We start from the raw sequence: 26,564 nt of genomic DNA, 5'->3' as shown, positions 1-26,564 counted from the left end.
CAGACGCACAGAGACAGACGCACAGAGACAGAGGCACAGAGACAGAGGCACAGAGACAGAGGCACAGAGACAGAGGCACAGAGACAGAGGCACAGAGACAGAGGCACAGAGACAGAGGCACAGAGACAGAGACACAGAGACAGAGACACAGAGACAGAGGCACAGAGACAGACGCACAGAGACAGACGCACAGAGACAGAGACAGAGAGACAGAGGCACAGAGACAGAGGCACAGAGACAGACAAACAGAGACAGAGAGACAGACGCACAGAGACAGGCGCACAGAGACAGAGGCACAGAGACAGAGGCACAGAGACAGAGGCACAGAGGCACAGAGACAGAGACACAGACACAGAGGCACAGAGACAGACGCACAGAGACAGAGAGACAGACGCACAGAGACAGGCGCACAGAGACAGGCGCACAGAGACAGAGGCACAGAGACAGGCGCACAGAGACAGAGGCACAGAGACAGAGGCACAGAGACAGAGGCACAGAGACAGAGGCACAGAGACAGAGGCACAGAGACACAGAGACAGAGGCACAGAGACAGAGGCACAGAGACAGAGGCACAGAGACAGAGGCACAGAGACAGAGGCACAGAGACAGAGGCACAGAGACAGAGGCACAGAGACAGAGGCACAGAGACAGAGGCACAGAGACAGAGGCACAGAGACAGAGGCACAGAGACAGAGGCACAGAGACAGAGGCACAGAGACAGAGGCACAGAGACAGACGCACAGAGACAGACGCACAGAGACAGACGCACAGAGACAGACGCACAGAGACAGACGCACAGAGACAGACGCACAGAGACAGACGCACAGAGACAGAGGCACAGAGACAGAGGCACAGAGACAGAGGCACAGAGACAGAGGCACAGAGACAGAGGCACAGAGACAGAGGCACAGAGACAGAGGCACAGAGACAGAGGCACAGAGATAGACGCACAGAGACAGAGAGATAGACGCACAGAGACAGAGGCACAGAGACAGAGGCACAGAGACAGAGGCACAGAGACAGAGGCACAGAGACAGAGGCACAGAGACAGGCGCACAGAGACAGAGACAGAGGCACAGAGACAGAGGCACAGAGACAGAGGCACAGAGACAGAGGCACAGAGACAGAGGCACAGAGACAGAGGCACAGAGACAGGCGCACAGAGACAGAGGCACAGAGACAGGCGCACAGAGACAGGCGCACAGAGACAGGCGCACAGAGACAGGCGCACAGAGACAGGCGCACAGAGACAGGCGCACAGAGACAGAGGCACAGAGACAGAGGCACAGAGACAGAGGCACAGAGACAGAGGCACAGAGACAGAGGCACAGAGACAGAGGCACAGAGACAGAGGCACAGAGACAGAGGCACAGAGACAGAGGCACAGAGACAGAGGCACAGAGACAGGCGCACAGAGACAGAGGCACAGAGACAGAGGCACAGAGACAGAGGCACAGAGACAGAGGCACAGAGACAGAGGCACAGAGACAGGCGCACAGAGACAGGCGCACAGAGACAGAGGCACAGAGACAGAGGCACAGAGACAGAGGCACAGAGACAGAGGCACAGAGACAGAGGCACAGAGACAGAGGCACAGAGACAGAGGCACAGAGACAGAGGCACAGAGACAGAGGCACAGAGACAGAGGCACAGAGACAGAGGCACAGAGACAGGCGCACAGAGACAGAGGCACAGAGACAGACGCACAGAGACAGAGGCACAGAGACAGAGGCACAGAGACAGAGGCACAGAGACAGAGGCACAGAGACAGAGGCACAGAGACAGAGGCACAGAGACAGAGGCACAGAGACAGAGGCACAGAGACAGAGACAGAGAGACAGAGGCACAGAGACAGAGGCACAGGGACAGGCGCACAGAGACAGAGACAGGCGCACAGAGACAGGCGCACAGAGACAGGCGCACAGAGACAGGCGCACAGAGACAGGCGCACAGAGACAGGCGCACAGAGACAGGCGCACAGAGACAGGCGCACAGAGACAGGCGCACAGAGACAGAGGCACAGAGACAGAGGCACAGAGACAGGCGCACAGAGACAGAGGCACAGAGACAGAGGCACAGAGACAGAGGCACAGAGACAGGCGCACAGAGACAGGCGCACAGAGACAGGCGCACAGAGACAGGCGCACAGAGACAGGCGCACAGAGACAGGCGCACAGAGACAGGCGCACAGAGACAGGCGCACAGAGACAGAGGCACAGAGACAGAGGCACAGAGACAGAGGCACAGAGACAGAGGCACAGAGACAGAGGCACAGAGACAGGCGCACAGAGACAGGCGCACAGAGACAGAGGCACAGAGACAGGCGCACAGAGACAGGCGCACAGAGACAGGCGCACAGAGACAGGCGCACAGAGACAGGCGCACAGAGACAGGCGCACAGAGACAGGCGCACAGAGACAGGCGCACAGAGACAGAGGCACAGAGACAGAGGCACAGAGACAGAGGCACAGAGACAGAGGCACAGAGACAGGGGCACAGAGACAGGGGCACAGAGACAGGGGCACAGAGACAGGGGCACAGAGACAGAGGCACAGAGACAGAGGCACAGAGACAGAGGCACAGAGACAGAGGCACAGAGACAGAGGCACAGAGACAGAGGCACAGAGACAGAGGCACAGAGACAGAGGCACAGAGACAGAGGCACAGAGACAGAGGCACAGAGACAGAGGCACAGAGACAGAGGCACAGAGACAGACGCACAGAGACAGAGGCACAGAGACAGAGGCACAGAGACAGAGGCACAGAGACAGAGGCACAGAGACAGAGGCACAGAGACAGAGGCACAGAGACAGAGGCACAGAGACAGAGGCACAGAGACAGAGGCACAGAGACAGAGACAGAGAGACAGAGGCACAGAGACAGAGGCACAGAGACAGAGGCACAGAGACAGAGACAGAGACACAGAGACAGAGGCACAGAGACAGAGGCACAGAGACAGAGGCACAGAGACAGAGGCACAGAGACAGAGGCACAGAGACAGAGGCACAGAGACAGAGGCACAGAGACAGAGGCACAGAGACAGAGACAGAGACACAGAGACAGAGGCACAGAGATAGACGCACAGAGACAGAGAGACAGACGCACAGAGACAGAGGCACAGAGACAGAGGCACAGAGACAGAGGCACAGAGACAGAGGCACAGAGACAGAGAGATAGACGCACAGAGGCACAGAGACAGAGAGACAGACGCACAGAGACAGAGAGACAGACGCACAGAGACAGAGAGACAGAGGCACAGAGACAGACGCACAGAGACAGACGCACAGAGACAGACGCACAGAGACAGAGGCACAGAGACAGAGGCACAGAGACAGAGGCACAGAGACAGAGGCACAGAGACAGAGGCACAGAGACAGAGGCACAGAGACAGGCGCACAGAGACAGAGGCACAGAGACAGAGGCACAGAGACAGAGGCACAGAGGCACAGAGACAGAGAGACAGACGCACAGAGACAGAGAGACAGACGCACAGAGACAGAGACAGAGAGATAGACGCACAGAGACAGAGAGACAGGCGCACAGAGACAGAGGCACAGAGACAGGCGCACAGAGACAGAGGCACAGAGACAGAGGCACAGAGACAGAGACACAGACGCACAGAGACAGAGACAGAGAGATAGACGCACAGAGACAGAGAGACAGACGCGCAGAGACAGAGAGACAGACGCGCAGAGACAGAGAGATAGACGCACAGAGACAGAGAGACAGACGCGCAGAGACAGAGAGACAGACGCACAGAGACAGAGACAGACCCGCAGAGACAGAGAGACAGACGCACAGAGACAGAGAGATAGACGCACAGAGACAGAGAGATAAACGCACAGAGACAGAGAGACAGAGGCACAGAGACAGAGAGATAGACGCACAGAGACAGAGAGATAGACGCACAGAGACAGAGACACAGAGACAGAGGCACAGAGACAGACGCACAGAGACAGAGGCACAGAGACAGAGGCACAGAGACAGAGACACAGAGACAGAGGCACAGAGACAGAGGCACAGAGACAGACGCACAGAGACAGACGCACAGAGACAGACGCACAGAGACAGAGGCACAGAGACAGAGGCACAGAGACAGAGGCACAGAGACAGAGGCACAGAGACAGAGGCACAGAGACAGAGGCACAGAGACAGAGACACAGAGACAGAGGCACAGAGACAGACGCACAGAGACAGAGACAGAGAGACAGAGGCACAGAGACAGACAAACAGAGACAGAGAGACAGACGCACAGAGACAGGCGCACAGAGACAGAGGCACAGAGACAGAGGCACAGAGACAGAGGCACAGAGGCACAGAGACAGAGACACAGACACAGAGGCACAGAGACAGACGCACAGAGACAGAGACAGAGAGACAGAGGCACAGAGACAGACGCACAGAGACAGAGAGACAGACGCACAGAGACAGGCGCACAGAGACAGGCGCACAGAGACAGAGGCACAGAGACAGAGGCACAGAGACAGAGGCACAGAGACAGAGGCACAGAGACAGAGGCACAGAGACAGAGGCACAGAGACAGAGGCACAGAGACAGAGGCACAGAGACAGAGGCACAGAGACAGAGGCACAGAGACAGAGGCACAGAGACAGAGGCACAGAGACAGAGGCACAGAGACAGAGGCACAGAGACAGAGGCACAGAGACAGGCGCACAGAGACAGGCGCACAGAGACAGAGGCACAGAGACAGAGGCACAGAGACAGAGGCACAGAGACAGAGGCACAGAGACAGACGCACAGAGACAGACGCACAGAGACAGACGCACAGAGACAGACGCACAGAGACAGACGCACAGAGACAGACGCACAGAGACAGACGCACAGAGACAGACGCACAGAGACAGAGGCACAGAGACAGAGGCACAGAGACAGAGGCACAGAGACAGAGGCACAGAGACAGAGGCACAGAGACAGAGGCACAGAGACAGAGGCACAGAGATAGACGCACAGAGACAGAGAGATAGACGCACAGAGACAGAGGCACAGAGACAGAGGCACAGAGACAGAGGCACAGAGACAGAGGCACAGAGACAGGCGCACAGAGACAGGCGCACAGAGACAGAGACAGAGGCACAGAGACAGAGGCACAGAGACAGAGGCACAGAGACAGAGGCACAGAGACAGAGGCACAGAGACAGAGGCACAGAGACAGAGGCACAGAGACAGGCGCACAGAGACAGAGGCACAGAGACAGGCGCACAGAGACAGGCGCACAGAGACAGGCGCACAGAGACAGGCGCACAGAGACAGAGGCACAGAGACAGAGGCACAGAGACAGAGGCACAGAGACAGAGGCACAGAGACAGAGGCACAGAGACAGGCGCACAGAGACAGAGGCACAGAGACAGAGGCACAGAGACAGAGGCACAGAGACAGAGGCACAGAGACAGAGGCACAGAGACAGAGGCACAGAGACAGAGGCACAGAGACAGGCGCACAGAGACAGAGGCACAGAGACAGAGGCACAGAGACAGAGGCACAGAGACAGAGGCACAGAGACAGAGGCACAGAGACAGAGGCACAGAGACAGGCGCACAGAGACAGAGGCACAGAGACAGAGGCACAGAGACAGAGGCACAGAGACAGAGGCACAGAGACAGAGGCACAGAGACAGAGGCACAGAGACAGAGGCACAGAGACAGAGGCACAGAGACAGAGGCACAGAGACAGGCGCACAGAGACAGAGGCACAGAGACAGGCGCACAGAGACAGAGGCACAGAGACAGACGCACAGAGACAGAGGCACAGAGACAGAGGCACAGAGACAGAGGCACAGAGACAGAGGCACAGAGACAGAGGCACAGAGACAGAGGCACAGAGACAGAGGCACAGAGACAGAGGCACAGAGACAGAGGCACAGAGACAGAGGCACAGAGACAGGCGCACAGAGACAGGCGCACAGAGACAGGCGCACAGAGACAGAGGCACAGAGACAGGCGCACAGAGACAGAGGCACAGAGACAGAGGCACAGAGACAGAGGCACAGAGACAGAGGCACAGAGACAGAGGCACAGAGACAGAGGCACAGAGACAGAGGCACAGAGACAGAGGCACAGAGACAGAGGCACAGAGACAGAGGCACAGAGACAGAGGCACAGAGACAGAGACAGAGAGACAGAGGCACAGAGACAGAGGCACAGAGACAGAGGCACAGGGACAGGCGCACAGGGACAGGCGCACAGAGACAGGCGCACAGAGACAGGCGCACAGAGACAGGCGCACAGAGACAGGCGCACAGAGACAGGCGCACAGAGACAGGCGCACAGAGACAGGCGCACAGAGACAGGCGCACAGAGACAGGCGCACAGAGACAGAGGCACAGAGACAGAGGCACAGAGACAGGCGCACAGAGACAGAGGCACAGAGACAGAGGCACAGAGACAGAGGCACAGAGACAGAGGCACAGAGACAGAGGCACAGAGACAGAGGCACAGAGACAGAGGCACACAGAGACAGGCGCACAGAGACAGGCGCACAGAGACAGGCGCACAGAGACAGGCGCACAGAGACAGAGGCACAGAGACAGAGGCACAGAGACAGAGGCACAGAGACAGAGGCACAGAGACAGAGGCACAGAGACAGGCGCACAGAGACAGGCGCACAGAGACAGAGGCACAGAGACAGAGGCACAGAGACAGAGGCACAGAGACAGGCGCACAGAGACAGGCGCACAGAGACAGGCGCACAGAGACAGAGGCACAGAGACAGAGGCACAGAGACAGAGGCACAGAGACAGAGGCACAGAGACAGGGGCACAGAGACAGGGGCACAGAGACAGGGGCACAGAGACAGAGGCACAGAGACAGAGGCACAGAGACAGAGGCACAGAGACAGAGGCACAGAGACAGAGGCACAGAGACAGAGGCACAGAGACAGAGGCATAGAGACAGAGGCACAGAGACAGAGGCACAGAGACAGAGGCACAGAGACAGAGGCACAGAGACAGAGGCACAGAGACAGGCGCACAGAGACAGACGCACAGAGACAGACGCACAGAGACAGAGGCACAGAGACAGAGGCACAGAGACAGAGGCACAGAGACAGAGGCACAGAGACAGAGGCACAGAGACAGAGGCACAGAGACAGAGGCACAGAGACAGAGACAGAGAGACAGAGGCACAGAGACAGAGGCACAGAGACAGAGGCACAGAGACAGAGACAGAGACACAGAGACAGAGGCACAGAGACAGAGGCACAGAGACAGAGGCACAGAGACAGAGGCACAGAGACAGAGGCACAGAGACAGAGGCACAGAGACAGAGACAGAGACACAGAGACAGAGGCACAGAGATAGACGCACAGAGACAGAGAGACAGACGCACAGAGACAGAGGCACAGAGACAGAGGCACAGAGACAGAGGCACAGAGACAGAGGCACAGAGACAGAGAGATAGACGCACAGAGGCACAGAGACAGAGAGACAGACGCACAGAGACAGAGAGACAGACGCACAGAGACAGAGAGACAGAGGCACAGAGACAGAGGCACAGAGACAGACGCACAGAGACAGACGCACAGAGACAGACGCACAGAGACAGAGGCACAGAGACAGAGGCACAGAGACAGAGGCACAGAGACAGAGGCACAGAGACAGAGGCACAGAGACAGAGGCACAGAGACAGGCGCACAGAGACAGAGGCACAGAGACAGAGGCACAGAGGCACAGAGACAGAGAGACAGACGCACAGAGACAGAGAGACAGACGCACAGAGACAGAGACAGAGAGATAGACGCACAGAGACAGAGAGACAGGCGCACAGAGACAGAGGCACAGAGACAGGCGCACAGAGACAGAGGCACAGAGACAGAGGCACAGAGACGGAGACACAGACGCACAGAGACAGAGACAGAGAGATAGACGCACAGAGACAGAGAGACAGACGCGCAGAGACAGAGAGACAGACGCGCAGAGACAGAGAGATAGACGCACAGAGACAGAGAGACAGACGCGCAGAGACAGAGAGACAGACGCACAGAGACAGAGACAGACCCGCAGAGACAGAGAGACAGACGCACAGAGACAGAGAGATAGACGCACAGAGACAGAGAGATAAACGCACAGAGACAGAGAGACAGAGGCACAGAGACAGAGAGATAGACGCACAGAGACAGAGAGATAGACGCACAGAGACAGAGAGACAGAGGCACAGAGACAGAGAGATAGACGCACAGAGACAGAGAGATAGACGCACAGAGACAGAGAGATAGACGCACAGAGACAGAGAGATAGACGCACAGAGACAGAGAGACAGGCGCGCAGCGAGAGAGATAGACGCACAGAGACAGAGAGATAGACGCACAGACACAGAGAGATAGACGCACAGAGACAGCGAGAGACAGACGCACAGAGACAGAGAGATAGACGCACAGAGACAGAGAGATAGACGCACAGAGACAGAGAGATAGACGCACAGAGACCGAGAGATAGACGCACAGAGACCGAGAGATAGACGCACAGAGACAGAGAGATAGACGCACAGAGACAGCGAGAGACAGAGGCACAGAGACAGAGAGATAGACGCGCAGAGACAGAGAGATAGACGCACAGAGACAGAGAGATAGACGCACAGAGACAGAGAGATAGACGCACAGAGACAGCGAGAGATAGACGCACAGAGACAGAGAGATAGACGCACAGAGACAGAGAGATAGACGCACAGAGACAGCGAGAGACAGAGGCACAGAGACAGAGAGATAGACGCACAGAGACAGAGAGATAGACGCACAGAGACAGAGAGATAGACGCACAGAGACAGAGACAGAGAGATAGACGCGCAGAGACAGAGAGATAGACGCGCAGAGACAGAGAGATAGACGCACAGAGACAGAGAGATAGACGCACAGAGACAGCGAGAGACAGAGGCACAGAGACAGAGAGATAGACGCACAGAGACAGAGAGATAGACGCACAGAGACAGAGAGATAGACGCACAGAGACAGAGAGATAGACGCACAGAGACAGAGAGATAGACGCGCAGAGACAGAGAGATAGACGCGCAGAGACAGAGAGATAGACGCACAGAGACAGAGAGACAGGCGCACAGAGACAGAGAGATAGACGCACAGAGACAGCGAGAGACAGAGGCACAGAGACAGAGAGATAGACGCACAGAGACAGAGAGATAGACGCACAGAGACAGAGAGATAGACGCACAGAGACAGAGGCACAGAGACAGACCCGCAGAGACAGAGAGATAGATGCGCAGAGACAGAGAGATAGACGCACAGAGACAGAGAGATAGACGCACAGAGACAGAGAGATAGACGCGCAGAGACAGAGAGATAGACGCACAGAGACAGAGAGATAGACGCACAGAGACAGCGAGAGACAGAGGCACAGAGACAGAGAGATAGACGCGCAGAGACAGAGAGATAGACGCGCAGAGACAGAGAGATAGACGCACAGAGACAGAGAGATAGACGCACAGAGACAGCGAGAGACAGAGGCACAGAGACAGAGAGATAGACGCACAGAGACAGAGAGATAGACGCACAGAGACAGCGAGAGACAGAGGCACAGAGACAGAGAGATAGACGCACAGAGACAGAGAGATAGACGCACAGAGACAGCGAGAGACAGAGGCACAGAGACAGAGAGATAGACGCACAGAGACAGAGAGATAGACGCACAGAGACAGAGAGACAGAGGCACAGAGACAGAGAGATAGACGCACAGAGACAGAGAGATAGATGCACAGAGACAGAGAGATAGATGCACAGAGACAGAGAGATAGACGCACAGAGACAGAGAGACAGAGGCACAGAGACAGAGAGATAGACGCACAGAGACAGAGAGATAGACGCACAGAGACAGAGAGATAGACGCACAGAGACAGAGAGACAGGCGCGCAGCGAGAGAGATAGACGCACAGAGACAGAGAGATAGACGCACAGAGACAGAGAGATAGACGCACAGAGACAGCGAGAGACAGACGCACAGAGACAGAGAGATAGACGCACAGAGACAGAGAGATAGACGCACAGAGACAGAGAGATAGACGCACAGAGACAGCGAGAGACAGAGGCACAGAGACAGAGAGATAGACGCGCAGAGACAGAGAGATAGACGCGCAGAGACAGAGAGATAGACGCGCAGAGACAGAGAGATAGACGCACAGAGACAGCGAGAGATAGACGCACAGAGACAGAGAGATAGACGCACAGAGACAGAGAGATAGACGCACAGAGACAGCGAGAGACAGAGGCACAGAGACAGAGAGATAGACGCACAGAGACAGAGAGATAGACGCACAGAGACAGAGAGATAGACGCACAGAGACAGAGAGATAGACGCACAGAGACAGAGGCACAGAGACAGAGAGATAGACGCACAGAGACAGAGAGATAGACGCACAGAGACAGAGAGATAGACGCACAGAGACAGAGGCACAGAGACAGAGAGATAGATGCGCAGAGACAGAGAGATAGACGCGCAGAGACAGAGAGATAGACGCGCAGAGACAGAGAGATAGACGCACAGAGACAGAGAGATAGACGCACAGAGACAGCGAGAGACAGAGGCACAGAGACAGAGAGATAGATGCGCAGAGACAGAGAGATAGACGCGCAGAGACAGAGAGATAGACGCGCAGAGACAGAGAGATAGACGCACAGAGACAGAGAGATAGACGCACAGAGACAGCGAGAGACAGAGGCACAGAGACAGAGAGATAGACGCACAGAGACAGAGAGATAGACGCACAGAGACAGAGAGATAGACGCACAGAGACAGAGAGATAGACGCACAGAGACAGAGAGATAGACGCACAGAGACAGAGAGACAGACGCACAGAGACAGCGAGAGACAGAGGCACAGAGACAGCGAGAAATAGACGCACAGAGACAGCGAGAGATAGACGCACAGAGACAGAGAGATAGACGCGCAGAGACAGAGAGATAGACGCACAGAGACAGAGAGATAGACGCACAGAGACAGAGAGATAGACGCACAGAGACAGCGAGAGACAGAGGCACAGAGACAGAGAGATAGACGCACAGAGACAGAGAGATAGACGCACAGAGACAGAGAGACAGACGCGCAGAGACAGAGAGACAGACGCGCAGAGACAGAGAGATAGACGCACAGAGACAGAGAGATAGACGCACAGAGACAGAGAGATAGACGCACAGAGACAGAGAGAAAGACGCACAGAGACAGAGAGACAGGCGCACAGAGACAGAGGCACAGAGACAGAGAGATAGACGCACAGAGACAGAGAGACAGACGCGCAGAGACAGAGAGACAGACGCGCAGAGACAGAAAGACAGACGCACAGAGACAGAGAGATAGACGCGCAGAGACAGAGAGACAGACGCGCAGAGACAGAGAGACAGGCGCGCAGAGACAGAGAGATAGACGCACAGAGACAGAGAGATAGACGCACAGAGACAGAGAGATAGACGCACAGAGACAGAGAGATAGACGCACAGAGACAGAGAGATAGACGCACAGAGACAGAGAGACAGACGCACAGAGACAGAGAGACAGGCGCGCAGAGACAGAGAGATAGACGCACAGAGACAGAGAGATAGACGCACAGAGACAGAGAGACAGACGCACAGAGACAGAGAGACAGACGCGCAGAGACAGAGAGACAGACGCACAGAGACAGAGAGATAGACGCACAGAGACAGAGAGATAGACGCACAGAGACAGAGAGATAGACGCACAGAGACAGAGAGATAGACGCACAGAGACAGAGAGATAGACGCACAGAGACAGAGAGATAGACGCACAGAGACAGCGAGAGATAGACGCACAGAGACAGAGAGATAGACGCACAGAGACAGAGAGATAGACGCACAGAGACAGCAAGAGATAGACGCACAGAGACAGCAAGAGATAGACGCGCAGTGACAGAGAGATAGACGCACAGAGACAGCGAGAGATAGACGCACAGAGACAGAGAGATAGACGCACAGAGACAGAGAGATAGACGCACAGAGACAGAGAGATAGACGCACAGAGACAGCGAGAGATAGACGCGCAGCGAGAGAGATAGACGCACAGAGACAGAGAGACAGACGCACAGAGACAGAGAGACAGAGGCACAGAGACAGAGAGATAGACGCGCAGAGACAGAGAGATAGACGCACAGAGACAGAGAGATAGACGCGCAGAGACAGAGAGACAGACGCGCAGAGACAGAGAGATAGACGCACAGAGACAGAGAGACAGACGCACAGAGACAGAGAGATAGACGCACAGAGACAGAGAGATAGACGCACAGAGACAGAGAGATAGACGCGCAGAGACAGAGAGATAGACGCACAGAGACAGAGAGATAGACGCACAGAGACAGCGAGAGATAGACGCACAGAGACAGAGAGATAGACGCACAGAGACAGAGAGATAGACGCACAGAGACAGAGAGATAGACGCACAGAGACAGAGAGATAGACGCACAGAGACAGAGAGAAAGACGCACAGAGACAGAGACAGACCCGCAGAGACAGAGAGAAAGACGCACAGAGACAGAGAGACAGACCCGCAGAGACAGAGAGATAGACGCACAGAGACAGAGAGATAGACGCACAGAGACAGCGAGAGATAGACGCACAGAGACAGAGAGATAGACGCACAGAGACAGCGAGAGATAGACGCACAGAGACAGAGAGATAGACGCACAGAGACAGCGAGAGATAGACGCACAGAGACAGCGAGAGATAGACGCACAGAGACAGAGAGATAGACGCACAGAGACAGAGAGAAAGACGCACAGAGACAGAGAGATAGACGCACAGAGACAGAGAGATAGACGCACAGAGACAGAGAGATAGACGCACAGAGACAGAGAGACAGACGCACAGAGACAGAGAGACAGACCCGCAGAGAAAGAGAGATAGACGCACAGAGACAGAGATAGACGCACAGAGACAGAGAGACAGACCCGCAGAGAGAGAGAGATAGACGCACAGAGACAGAGAGACAGACGCACAGAGACAGAGAGATAGACGCACAGAGACAGAGAGACAGACGCACAGAGACAGAGACAGACCCGCAGAGACAGAGAGACAGGCGCGCAGAGACAGAGAGACAGAGGCGCAGAGACAGAGAGACAGAGGCGCAGAGACAGAGAGACGCGCACACAGAGACAGAGAGACAGACGCACAGAGACAGAGAGACAGACCCGCAGAGACAGAGAGACGCGCACACAGAGACAGAGAGACGCACACACAGAGACAGAGAGAGAGACCCAGAGAGAGGGACCCAGAGAGAAGGACCCAGAGAGAAGGACCCAGAGAGAAGGACCCAGAGACACACACACAGGGACCCAGAGACACACACACAGGGACCCAGAGACACACACACAGGGACCCAGAGACACACACACAGGGACCCAGAGACACACACACAGGGACCCAGAGACACACACACAGGGACCCAGAGACACACACACAGGGACGCACACAAACCCTCGCCAAATGTTACTAATATGGCAATGAACCGCATCCTACAACAAAGTAAACCATTAATATTCCCCCTCTGTCAATAATGAGCTCCTTTCTTTGAAATGCAGTTTATCGGTGTGTGCCATCATTCCTTGGCATTCCGCAGTCCAACTGGATCAGCTAGATTTTCAAGCTGCACAATTTGAAAACAAAATACTCTTTGGTTCTGGCCCGGAAAACATTATTTTTTAGACAACACAGGGCACAGGGCACTGTGGGTGTACCTACACCACAGGGACTGCAGCGGCTCAAGGGCAATTTCGGGATGGATAACAAATGCTGGCCTAACCAGCGACACCCAGATCCGCTGAATGTTATTTTTAAAATCATGGCAGGTCAGGGAGCCCATTCAGCTGCTCCACACCCCAAATTCAACGATTAAGGTACTTTTTATAGACTTGACTGGGAATTAATCACAATGGAAATCTGGAAAATAAAACAAGAAATATTCCCCCACAGAGATAAAAATGAAAGACACAGAGCAGGCTTATCAGTATTTAATGCAACAAACGCTTTTGTTTCTGCCGTAGTAAATCCATGTTCTTATCTGTTTCACCCATATTGATGATTTTCAAACACAAAATTGGAAATTGTTTTACCTGCTTCAAGGCGGGAGAGCATGGAATAAGTTCTCCAATTTTATTTATTCCAGAATTAATCTTCTTCTTTCGATGTCTTTCCACTAGAAACAACAAAGTTGTTACTTTTTTTTTAAGTCAAGTTAGGTTTTTGCCATTACTCTGTTTTTCCTCCCTTTCCCTCAAGATCTCTTCACGTGCCTTTGGACATCTGACAGCTGTGAACGTAGCGTTGTGAATATTATTCCGCGTCACAGCCCAATGAAACTCATTTATACAACACATTAACTAGATATTTGAATACAGATACGTTCTTGTTAAACAGGTAATAACCTATCCCCCACCGTACATAATTATTCAGTCAAATACCCAGCAACATAAACCCAGTGATCATCAAGTTTCAAATTCAGACTGGACCCAGCAGTGCTTACAGAATCGCAGCTAATCAGGTTTCCTGGTTGGATGCCGGCCTCTTCTCGGTACAAACTTCATTATTCCAGCCCAACATTGTTCAGCCTCTCTTCCCACATTATTATTGTAGGGGAAGGTCATGTTGTAACGCGGGTAGTCGCTGTGAACACCCAAACTCCTGCTCTACTTTTTAAAGAGGAGTAAGCACATATTTCTGCACCATTTATTTTTAAAATAAATGATCAAATCAACTGATAAGTTAGAAAAACCCTAGTGTGCCCATTACTGTACTATGCGCGGTAATTAGTGTAACAGTATAAGACATTAAATTTGACCATTAGTGAAACAATACAATAGATATGGCCATTGTTTGAAGAGGAAAACAGTGCATCTGGCCACAGCTGTAATTGTAACATACAACATTTTCCAATTCCACTGGAGCAGTAGAATAGAGTGGAATTGACAATTTCTGTAATGATACAATCTTTTGTTGATTGCTGTAGATGGGACAATACAATGGATATGTCCAATGCCGTGGACCCAGTTATTACAACAGGATAATACAACCCATCAGCTTCTCTCCTAGTTCAGCTGCATTAACTCCTTCTGTCTGCTCTCTACAAGAAACACTCCGAGCATCTTCTCTTGCGACCCGAGGGAAAAGGTTGGTGAGAAGGAGATAACCTCAACCGCTGACAGACTGCATCTTATTGTATTTACTTTCCTTTGCTGTTCTTCACATTGTCCACCACTCAAAGCGCTGCATTGCAGGAGATGACCCAGAGGACATTGCACAGACCAGCAAAGAAAGCACCATTTGGCACGCACGTTTTCCTTGATACAACATTTTAACGACAGAAAATCATGGTGACAGGAGCTCCCAGCAAGTAAAACCCTCGTACCAGGAATACCAACAATGAAAATCCACCCTGTGTCCATTTTAGACTAATTGTAAAAATCAATTGCTGTAATTAACCAAAAACTCCATACTGCTGTATCGTGTGACTATCAGGTGGTCGAAGATAAACAGGACCGACCTTGGTCTTTCAGTGCCCAGCAGTTCCTGTGCACAGGGCTGTTTTACACAAAATCTTCAAAATGACACATTGTACTCTAAACCAACCATTTCACCTCATAGTCTGGAGGGACGCTGAAGAGTGACTATTAACATGCTATTGTGGTGTCGTTGGTGCAGACTCGCTTTTCGCTCAGTACTCACACAGGGCACTTTCTCAGTTGTTTACAATACTATTACATCTGTAGTGTACAGCTGGAGTATGGTGTACAGTTCTGGGCGCCAGAGAGGAAGGATATGAACGCATTGGAGAGAGTTCAGGAGAGGTTCACAAGGATGGTTCCATGGATGAGAAACTTCTGTGATGGGGAAAGGTTGGAGAGGTTGGGACTGCTCTCCTTGGAGAGAAAGAGGCCAAGAGGAGATTTGTTAGGGATGAAAATTATGAGGGGGCTGGACTTAGTAGATGGGGAGAAACTGTTCCCACTCAGAAAAGGATCAAGAACGAAAGGGCACAGATTTAAAGTGATTTGCTAAAGAAGGAAATGTGACTTGAGAAAAAAAATCCACACAGCGGTCCCGTCAGAAAGGCCAGGAGGAGTGGTGGAGGCAGGTTCAATCGAGGCATTCAAGAGATCCTGTTTTAACAGAAACAATATGTAGGAGTTCGGGGAAAAGATAGGGGAATGGCACGAAGTTATGACGCACATTTGGAGAGCTGACGCAGACACGATGAGCCTCCTTCCACACCGTAACAATTCTTATTTCTCATGTAGGAAGAAATGTAATATTGTGCAATTATCTTAAGCGTTCATTAAACTACTCCCCAATAAAAAGGGAAAGAGCAGGGGAGTGGGATTAATTGGACAGCTTGTTCAGCGAGCCAGAACAGGCACAATAAGTCAAATGGATCCTTCTGAGCTCTTAGGATTCAATGAAATCTCATTAACTCCGTGAAGCAAATGTGTACTTGATGCTGAAGTTCAGACCTGCTTGATACTTCAGAGATGCTCATCCAAGGAGCCTGCAGCATCGCCACCAGGGAGCATCGCCACCAGGGAGCATCGCCACCAGGGAGCATGGCCACCAGGGAGCATGGCCACCAGGGAGCATGGCCACCAGGGAGCATGGCCACCAGGGAGCATGGCCACCAGGGAGCATGGCCACCAGGGAGCATGGCCACCAGGGAGCATGGCCACCAGGGAGCATGGCCACCAGGGAGCATCGCCACCAGGGAGCTTCGCCACCAGGGAGCTTCGCCACCAGGGAGCATGGCCACCAGGGAGCTTCGCCACCAGGGAGCATCGCCACCAGGGAGCATCGCCACCAGGGAGCTTGGCCACCAGGGAGCATGCAGCATCGCCACCAGGGAGCATGGCCACCAGGGAGCATCGCCACCAGGGAGCTTGGCCACCAGGGAGCATCGCCACCAGGGAGCATCGCCACCAGGGAGCTTCGCCACCAGGGAGCTTCGCCACCAGGGAGCATGGCCACCAGGGAGCATCGCCACCAGGGAGCATCGCCACCAGGGAGCATCGCCACCAGGGAGCATCGCCACCAGGGAGCATCGCCACCAGGGAGCATCGCCACCAGGGAGCATGGCCACCAGGGAGCTTGGCCACCAGGGAGCATGGCCACCAGGGAGCATCGTCACCAGGGAGCATCGCCACCAGGGAGCATGGCCACCAGGGAGCATGGCCACCAGGGAGCATCGCCACCAGGGAGCATGGCCACCAGGGAGCATGGCCACCAGGGAGCATGGCCACCAGGGAGCATGGCCACCAGGGAGCATGGCCACCAGGGAGCATGGCCACCAGGGAGCATGGCCACCAGGGAGCATGGCCACCAGGGAGCTTGGCCACCAGGGAGCATGGCCACCAGGGAGCATGGCCACCAGGGAGCATGGCCACCAGGGAGCATGGCCACCAGGGAGCATGGCCACCAGGGAGCATGGCCACCAGGGAGCATGGCCACCAGGGAGCATGGCCACCAGGGAGCATGGCCACCAGGGAGCATGGCCACCAGGGAGCATGGCCACCAGGGAGCATGGCCACCAGGGAGCATGCAGCATCGCCACCAGCACAAAGACACAGATTTCCACCACAATTTTCCAAATCCTAGCCGCGCTGGGCAGCAGTGAGTACGGAGGTACCGCTACTTATCACCTTTAAAGATGTGGCATTATCAATATTTGGGCAATGGCAGGTGGGAGAAATTCCCCTTTATAGGAAGGAGAAAGATTCACCCGTTTCAAAGGATGGGGATCAGTCCACTTTTGAGCAAGTTCCAAGTGCTACACATAAGCAACTGACAGTCGCTGATGGCTGGGTTTCCAAAATCAAACCTGGTGCTTGCTATTACTTTGCCACACCACAGAAATCACTGTCGGTGGTAAGGAGTTAAAGTGAAATGTGTCTGGAGATCTTGATGCAAATCCTAGTTAGCATGTCTCCACTGCAGAAAACTGTCGCTGAACCAGCGACTTCCCCTGTAACTCACACTGTCACAAACAGGGAGGTGTTCTACTGGAGTCAATGCCGAGATGCCCGGCTTGTGGGGAGTGCAGGAATTCTGCTCTTCACGTGGCTGCACAAGAACTATTGCTAAATTGGATGAATGCACAGGAGGCCGGAGTCTGGAGAATTCAAAGTGGATGAGGTGGAGTGGCATCACAGGGTTGGAGATTACAGATTCCTCAAGGGGAAAGGGCTTCGACAAGATAGAAACAAAATTTAAAATCAAACAATTTGATTTATTTGGAAGTACTATGCAAAATACCCAGACATTTTTAGGTGATTTTGGATTTTTCCTGGTTATATTTTTGCTCCCTGTCACAATATAACTCTCTCGACTGTTGTTAAAAATGCACAATGTTTTCTGAATTCAATCTCTGGACACAGGTATCACTGGCAAGGTCAGCATTTCTGACCCTTCCTACAACCAAGGTTCAACCAATCATGATGATGTGGGAATGGAGTCACATACTAGGCCCAGACTGGGTCTGTTTGTTTACTACAATCTGATGGTAACGTTTACTGATACCAGGTTTTTATTTCTAGATCTTTTTAAACTGAATTCAATTTCTCATGCTTGTATTTGAACTCATATTCTTATGACTGTTCTCCATGCTCGGAAGAAATGTCTAACAGACTTGAAACGTTAACTCTGTTTCTCACGGGTGGCACGTGGCGCAGTGGTTAGCACTGGGACTCGGCGCTGGGGACCCGGGTTCGAATCCCGGCTCTGGGTCACTGTCCGTGTGGAGTTTGCACATTCTCCCCGTGTCTGCGTGGGTCTCACCCTCACAACCCAAAGATGTGCAGGGGTAGGTGGATTGGCCACGCTAAATTGCCCCTTAATTGGGGAAAAAAAAAAATTGGGTACTCTAAATTTATTTTAAAAATAAATAAATAACTCGGTTTCTCTCGCCACACATGCTGCCAGAACTGCTGAATGTTTCCTGCATGTTCTGCTAATCTTTGTAGCTGCCTGTGCAAATTAAAACATGGTTGCCGAATGCCGGGGGGAGCAGACAAGGTACAGAAGAGATTTTTTGGACTCCAGAATCAGTCACATGATTTTTCTTTGGTCACCTGCAACCTAACCCAAGATCCTATCAGCAACATCCTGTCCTTGTTTTCACTTTTTGAGGACAAATTGGAATAACACTATCCCAATTTCATATTGCACACATTAAACGTCATTAAACAACAGTTTAAATATAAAGAAGCACTTTAAGTTCGATTACATGCTTCCATTTTCTATTTGGCAGCAAACACACAATTATTCTATTTCAACAGGCTGATTTAATGCTGAGGAAAGCCAACCTCAACAGATATGGGCCAAATGAAGACACGGAAAATAGCAGTGCACATCTCTAGAATTCACCAAAGATATAAGAAATTGCTGCCATCACAATGATTCAATGGCTTTGATTGCTGCATCTGTCTGGAGTTATGCCTTGCTTTGCATCTCCCCTTCCCCTGAATGTAAGATGTACGCGAGTGGCCGATGCAGGTCCTCCCGAGTTTCCATTTTTTTTACTGCGAGGTGAGTAACGTGGCTTCTCCAACAACCCTACGTCAGTAACTCACAATGTGGAGAGCTGCAAGTGCAAAGCCACATCCTGCCCTGTGCTGGTCCATAACAGCTTCAACTCTCTTTTTAAAACAAACCTTTCAACTTTGCTTTGACTATGTATTAGTTATGGACCAACTGTGGGGTAATGCAGATTCTGAGGTGAATGCTTTCCAAAACCACTTTGGCGATGACAAAGTGAATCAAGCAGGAGCCCAGGTCCTTTTTTACTTTCTTCTCTTCTCCCAGCAATTCCTTTGTTCATTCCCAATAAAGAGGTCTTCTTTATTGGTTGCTGATTACTTGGAACTGGCCCATAAAAGCTGGATAGGAAGAATGGTACTTAGCACTATTAACACTAATGAGATTAGAGGGGCCAGGGTTGAAGTGCAGCATAGAAGCTCGAAATGCATTTATCATACGCAAAACAAGAGGAGCAGACCAGCAGTGAACATTAATTATATTGGCTTGGCTGTTGTCAGAATATTATGAGCCTCATGTTTTTTCACACACCCATCACATGGTTCCAAAGCAAAACTAGGATTCTGAAGGATTGCATTGTGCAACTATTAACAACTGCAAACACTTACCAGCGTTGTGAGTTTCCCGGTTTTTCTTCCTAAACATAAGAAATAAGACACTACACGTCACACACAATTACAAAGAATGTACAGCACAGAAAGAGTCTTAGAATCATAGAATCATAGAAGTTTACAGCATGGAAACAGGCCCTTCGGCCCAACCAGTCCATGCCGCCCAGTTTTTACCATTAAGCTAGTCCCAGTTGCCCGCACTTGGCCCATAACCCTCTATACCCATCTTACCCATGTAACCATCTAAATGCTTTTTGAAAGACACAATTGTACCCGCCTCTACTACTACCTCTGGCAGCCCATTCCAGACACTCACTACCCTCTGAGTGAAGAAATTGCCCCTCTGGGCCCTTCTGAATCTCTCCCCTCTCACCTTAAACCTATGCCCTCTAGTTTTAGACTCCCCTACCTTTGGGAAAAGATGTTGACTATCTACCTTATCTATGCCCCTCATTATTTTATAGACCTCTATAAGATCACCCCTAAGCCTCCTACGCTCCAGGGAAAAAAGTCCCAGTCTATCCAGCCTCTCCTTATAACTCAAACCATCAAGTCCCGGCAACATCCTAGTAAATCTTTTCTGCACTCTTTCTAGTTTAATAATATCCTTTCTATAATAGGGTGACCAGAACTGCACACAGTATTCCAAGTGTGGCCGTACCAATGTCTTGTACAACTTCAACAAGACGTCCCAACTCCTATATTCAATGTTCTGACCAATGAAACCAAGCATGCCGAAAGCCTTCTTCACCACCCTGTCCACCTGCGACTCCACCTTCAAGGAGCTATGAACCTGTACTCCTAGGTCTCTTTGTTCTATAACTCTCCCCAACGCCATACCATTAACTGAGTAGGTCCTGGCCTGATTCGATCTGCCAAAATGCATCACCTCACATTTATCTAAATTAAACTCCATCTGCCATTCGTCGGCCCACTGGCCTAATTGATCAAGATCCCGTTGCAATCCTAGATAACCTTCTTCACTATCCACTGTGCCACCAATCTTGGTGTCATCTGCAAACTTACTAACCATGCCTCCTAAATTCTCATCCAAATCATTAATATAAATCACAAATAACAGTGGACCCAGCACCGATCCCTGAGGCACACCACTGGTCACAGGCCTCTAGTTTGAAAAACAACCCTCTACAACCACCCTCTGCCTTCTGTCGTCCAGCCAATTTTGAATCCAATTGGCAACCTCACCCTGGATCCCGTGAGCTTTAACCTTCTGCAACAACCTACCATGCGGTACCTTGTCAAAGGCTTTGCTAAAGTCCATGTAGACAACGTCTACTGCACTGCCCTCATCTACCTTCTTGGTCACTCCCTCAAAAAACTCAATCAAATTTGTGAGACATGATTTTCCACGCACAAAGCCATGCTGACTGCCCCGAATCAGTCCTTGCCTCTCTTATATGGGTGTTTGTGCTCCACATGAGCCTCCTCCCAACTTACTTCATCTCAGCTTATCAGCATACCCTTCTATTCCTGTCTCCCTCATGTGTTTATCCAGCCTCTCCTTAAACATATCGATATTATTCACCTCAACCACTCCGCACGGAGCAAGTTCCACATTCCCACCATTCTCTGGGTAAGGAAGCTTCTCCTGAATACCCTATTGGATTTATTTCTAAATATCTTATATTGATGGCCCAGAGTTTTTCATTCAGCGATTGAAAACATTTGCTCAAAGGCCTTTGACCGAGTAGAGTGGGAGTACCTCTGGGAGGTGCTGCGCAGGTTTGGGTTCGGGGGAGGGTTTATCAGCTGGGTTAAGCTCCTTTACAGAGCCCCGGTGGCAAGTGTAGTGACGAACCAGCGGAGGTCGGAGTACTTTCGGCTGTACCGAGGAACGAGGCAGGGGTGCCCCCTGTCCCCCCCGGTTGTTTGCACTGGCGATCGAACCCTTGGCCATGTCACTGAGGGAGTCTAATAAAATGGAGGGGGGTGGTCCGAGGGGGAGAAGTGCATCGGGTGTCGCTATATGCGGATGACCTGTTGCTGTACGTGGCGGACCCAATGGAGGGGATGGTGGAGGTCATGCAGACTCTAAGGGAGTTTGGGGTTTTTTCGGGCTATAAGCTCAATGTAGGGAAGAGTGAGCTCTTTGTATTACAGGCGGGGGACCAAGAAAGAGGGATAGGGGACCTACCGCTAAGGAGGGCGGCGGGGGGGTTTCGGTATCTGGGGATCCAGATAGCTTGGAGTTGGGGGGCCCTACATAAACTGAATCTGACGAGGTTGGTGGACCAAACGGAGGAGGACTTCAAAAGAAGGGACATGTTACCGCTCTCGCTGGCGGGTAGAGTGCAGTCGGTCAAAATGGTGGTCCTTCCGAGGTTTCTATTTGTGTTTCAGTGCCTTCCCATCGTGATCACCAAGGGCTTTTTTAAGAGGGTAGGTAGGAGTATTATCGGGTTTGTGTGGGCGAATAAGACCCCGAGGGTAAGGAGAGGGTTCCTGGAATGCAGTAGGGACCGAGGAGGGTTGGCGCTGCCAAACCTAGGGAGCTACTACTGGGCAGCAAATGTGGCGATGATCCGTAAGTGGGTTATGGAGGGAGAGGGGGCGGCATGGAAGAGGATGGAGATGGCGTCCTGTAAAGGAACGAGCTTGGGGGCGTTGGTGACGTCACCGCTGCCGTTCTCGCCGTCAAAGTATACCACGAGCCGGTGGTGGCGGCAACGTTAAGGATCTGGGGCCAGTGGAGACGGCACAGGGGTGCAGTGGGAGCCTCGGTGTGGTCCCCGATCAGGGGTAACCACCGGTTTATCCCGGGGAAGATGGACGGGGGGTTCCAGGGCTGGCATCGAGCGGGGATTAGAAGAATGGGGCACCTGTTCATTGACGGGACATTTGCGAGCCTAGGGGCTCTGGAGGAGAAGTTTGAGTTACCCACGGGAAATGCTTATAGATATATGCAGGTGAGGGCTTTTGTGAGGCGACAGGTCAGGGAATTCCCGTTGCTCCCAGCATAAGGAATTCAAGACAGGGTGATCTTGGGTGTATGGGTCGGGGAGGGCAAGGTGTCAGCAATACACCAGGAGATGAAAGAAGAGGGGGAAGCGCTAGTAGAAGAGTTGAAGGGTAAATGGGAGGAGGAGCTGGGGGAGGAGATCGAGAAAGGTCTGTGGGCTGATGCCTTGGATAGGGTTAATTCCTCCTCCTCGTGTGCCAGGCTCAGCCTGATACAATTTAAGGTGGTTCACAGAGCGCACTTGACGGGGGCGAGGTTGAGTAGGTTCTTTGGGGTAGAGGGCAGATGTGGAAGGTGCTCAGGGAGCCCGGCGAACCATGTACATATGTTTTGGTCATGCCCGGCACTGGAGGGGTTCTGAAGAGGAGTGGCGGGAGCAATATCTCAGGTGGTGAAAGTCCGGGTCAAGCCAAGCTGGGGCTAGCAATATTTGGAGTAGTGGACGAGCCGGGAGTGCAGGAGGCGAAAGAGGCATGCATTCTGGCCTTTGCGTCCCTAGTAGCCCGGCGAAGGATCTTGCTAATGTGGAAGGAGGCGAAGCCCCCCAGCGTGGAGGCCTGGATAAACGACATGGCTGGGTTCATAAAGCTGGAGAGGATTAAGTTTGCCTTGAGAGGGTCTGCGCAGGGTTTCTACAGGTGGTGGCAACCGTTCCTAGACTATCTCGCGGAGCGTTAGAGGAAGGTCGGTCAGCAGCAGCAGCAACCCTGGGGCGGGGGGGGGGGGGGGATGGGGGATTGCTTGGGGGATGGATGAGCAGGAGATAACATGAAGGGTGGGGGAAACTGGCACGTGCGGGGGAGAGCCAGTGTATAAAGCTATGTAGATATAACATTTTGCCATGTATATATCTTGCTCAGTGCGATTTCGTGTTATTTTGTTACCGGGGGGGGGGTTATTGTTTGCAAGGGGAAAAAATTGTGTTGTTAAAAAACTCCAATAAATATATATATTTTTTAAAAGAAAACATTTGCTCAAGAGCACCCTATCAAACACTTCCATAATTTCGAAGACCTCTGATTGGAGGGCTGTGACGAGCGGTGTTCCGCAGGGATCAGTGCTGGGACCTTTGCTGTTTGTAGTATATATAAATAATTTGGAGAAAAACATAGCTGGTCTGATTAGCAAGTTTGCGGACGATACAAATATTGGTGGAGTTGCGGATAGTGATGAGGACTGTCAGAGGATGCAGCAGGATATAGATCGGTTGGAGACTTGGGCGGAGAAATGGCAGGTGGGGTTTAATCAGGACAAATGTGAGGTAATGCATTTTGGAAGGTCTGATACAGGTGGGAATTATACAGTAAATGGCAGAACCCTTAGGAGTATTGACAGTCAGAAAGATCTGGGCATACAGGTCCACAGATCACTGAAAGTGGCAACATATGTGGATAAGGAGGTCAAGAAGGCATATGGCATGCTTGCCTTCATCAGTTAGGCATTGAGTATAAAAATTGGCAAGTCAAACTGCAGCTGTACAGTACCTTAGTTCTGCCACATTTGGAATGTTGTGTACAATTCTGGTCACTACACTACCAGAAGGATGTGGAGACTTTCCCGTACCAGCCTCCCCGAATAGGCGCCGGAATGTGGCGACTAGGAGCTTTTCACAGTAACTTCATTTGAAGCCTACTTGTGACAATAAGCGATTTTCATTTCATTTCACTTTGAGAGGGTACTGAAGAGGTTTACCAGGATGTTGGCAGGTATGGAGGGCATTGCTATGAGGAGAGGTTGGACAAACTCAAACTGGATCGAAGGAGATTGGGGGTGACCTGATAGAGGTTTACAAAATTATGAGGGGCAGGGACAGAATGCATAGTCAGACAAGTGGAAAGGTCAATCACAAGGGAACACAGGTTCAAGTTGCGGGGGAAAAGTTTAGAGGAGATTTGCAAATGTTTTTACACAGAGGGTGGAATGCACTGCCGGGGGGGTGGGGGGGTTGGGGGGGGGGGGGGGGGTGGAAGCAGATACGATAGCGGCGTTTAAGAGGCATCTTGATAAATACATGAATAGGGTGGGAATAGAGGGATTCGGACGGATTTGCAGAAGGTTTTAGTTTAAACAGGCATCATGATCGGTGCAGGCTTGGAGGGTCAAATAGCCTGTTCCTGTGTTGCTCTTTGTTCTATCAGGTCACCCATTATCCTTCTCTTTTTAGAGAAGATATCCAGCCTGTTCAATCATTCCTGATACATATAACCTTTATTTGTAGCTTTTGCTGCAATATTTTGCCATACGGGTTTACTGTGATAGCATTTCCCTCCCCTGTGCTTTCTACCAAAAAGAGCAAGAGCAGCACCAGAGGGAATGGCCACTCCTCAACATTCCCCTCCAAGTCGCACTCCGTCCTGACAGGCCGCTTCTTCACTGCTACTGCCGCAATATTCTGAGATTCTCTGTATAATAGTCAATCACCACTTGGTTCCACAGTGGTTCAAGGAATCAGCCCATTGCCACCTTCACCAAGTAACAATCCAGCCTTGCTGTCTCCACAAAATACATTATTAAAAAGAAAGCAATTTTATTAACTCCAAACAAGTCACTGGACAAAATCAATACATTTTCAATATATTTCTAGTATTTTACAATGGTTTGTGCTGAGCCTGACTGAATTTTAAATAGATGTTCACTGGGGTGCCATACACGCCAGCTTTCAAGACATCAGTTTGTTCCTGCTTCACGTGAAAAGTCAGCTACTCCAAGAGGATTGCGATGATCAATATGATCAGATTATCACAAGATGGGACTGAAGGTTCCATTCAGGTCCCTGCACAACCATAACTGGGGAATCGCAACACTGAAACAGCTTCTTACCTCTTTCTCCATCACTTCCAGAACTTAACACACGAGGAATACCACCTACATTTATTTTATTTTTTTAAATTTAGAGTACTCAATTCATTTTTTCCAATTAAGAGGCAGTTTAGCGTGGCCAATCCACCTACCCTGCACATCTTTGGGTTGTGGGGGCGAAACCCACGCAAACACCACACGGACAGTGACCCAGATCCGGCAGTGAACCTGGGACACTGGTGCCGTGAGGCAGCTGTGCTAACCACTGTGCCACCGTGCTGCCAATCACCTACATTTATAGCCACACACCAATACCATTAACGCGTACTCAGAGTGCAACATGTTTACATGGTTCAGACAATCAGATTCTGGACAGACAAGTATGCAGTTGCATGAAATAGCAACATATATTCTAAAAACAAATTAGAACAGTTTAAGAACAGATTGATGTAGGTTGGAAGTGAGCGTACTATTAAGTAGTTGTAATAATGAAAGAGGAGAGATCTTTGGGGGCCTGGTCATTTTGGCAGAGAATGATGGATAATTAACAGTGGCCCTGGAGAGACCCATTAGCGGGCCTGCCCAGTGCACACTGGGTTCAGGACACAAAGAGCAGTTCTGTTAGTTCTGAATTCTTG

General features: G+C 51.7%; 1 protein-coding gene across 1 annotated transcript in view; it reads right to left on the bottom strand.

Moving 5' to 3' along the window:
* The window catches only part of LOC140391503 (basic helix-loop-helix domain-containing protein USF3), a 32,733-nt gene extending 12,564 nt beyond the window's left edge, over positions 1-20,169 (bottom strand). Inside the window, exons 1-2 of the mRNA XM_072476040.1 lie at positions 20,145-20,169; positions 14,073-14,155 (exon numbers count right to left, since the gene is read on the bottom strand). The gene's annotated coding sequence lies outside the window, so the exon portion shown is untranslated. The remainder of the gene's footprint in view (positions 1-14,072; positions 14,156-20,144) is intronic.
* Positions 20,170-26,564: the final 6,395 nt, after the last annotated feature.

The sequence above is a fragment of the Scyliorhinus torazame genome, chromosome 15 (assembly GCF_047496885.1).
Source record: "Scyliorhinus torazame isolate Kashiwa2021f chromosome 15, sScyTor2.1, whole genome shotgun sequence".
Classification (NCBI taxonomy): Eukaryota; Metazoa; Chordata; class Chondrichthyes; order Carcharhiniformes; family Scyliorhinidae; genus Scyliorhinus; species Scyliorhinus torazame.
This window is presented reverse-complemented; position numbering and strand designations above follow the sequence as displayed.